Below are 883 nucleotides of genomic sequence, written 5' to 3' on the forward strand. Positions count from 1 at the left end.
TTTCTATAATTCTCTCCAGGCAGAGACTTTATGTTTTAAAACTGAAATTCTTTCAATATTCTCATTTAAAATAAGTTGTGCTCTATTTATAGAAAAGAAAATGAAGAAAAATAAATACATTTGTTATATCTTCATTTCTTTTACTGAATTATTAAGCTCTTAAAACTACCCTCTCTGTCTACGGCCATGACACCCTGAACATGCCCGATCTTGTCTGATCTCGGAAGCTAAGCAGGGTCGGGCCTGGTTAGTATTTGGATGGGAGACCACCTAGGAAGACCAGGTGCTATAGGCGTAAAACAACAACAATAACAACAACAACAACAAAACTACAATATATAGATGAAGTAATAAAGTAACAAATTATGGAAATATTTAGGTTTGGTTTGACATCATATCCATTTCATCCAACATGTCTGTTAGAGTTTCTCTTTAGGAGGATTGGAGTGAAATGGAAAGGATGAATGAGGAGCCTTCAATTTAGCATATATGGTATTGAGAATTTTCCCGCTATGATTCTGATTACCAAATAATTGATCTGCATAGACTGGTTTAATACACTGGTTAGCAGAACCCATCTTCATATTAATAACCTTAACCAGTTATCTTCAATCTCAAATATCCATGCAATCCACTTACTCTACATGTAAATTTAGGACCATTCCCTTAGTGTTATTCTCCCCCAGCATTCACACAGAATATTGTTTTGAAATCCCCTCGTTTAGAAAATTATATATATTCACTTGCTTATTTCAGTCTGTTCTACATCTTGTCCATTCATCTTCTCCTTGAGGAAAGGAGCAAAAGGTTATTTGGTGATACCGTTCCTACTCTAAACATTATTAATTAGTTTTCTCATACTATTTAAAGAGAATTAGGGTAA

The 883-nt window shown here is 34.0% G+C and overlaps 1 pseudogene; it reads left to right on the plus strand.

The window, feature by feature from the left end:
* The first annotated feature begins 176 nt into the window (after nt 1-176).
* On the plus strand, nt 177-295 carry LOC112482289 (annotated as a pseudogene).
* Nucleotides 296-883: the final 588 nt, after the last annotated feature.

Source organism: Pteropus alecto, unplaced genomic scaffold, assembly GCF_000325575.1.
Source record: "Pteropus alecto unplaced genomic scaffold, ASM32557v1 scaffold35, whole genome shotgun sequence".
Classification (NCBI taxonomy): Eukaryota; Metazoa; Chordata; class Mammalia; order Chiroptera; family Pteropodidae; genus Pteropus; species Pteropus alecto.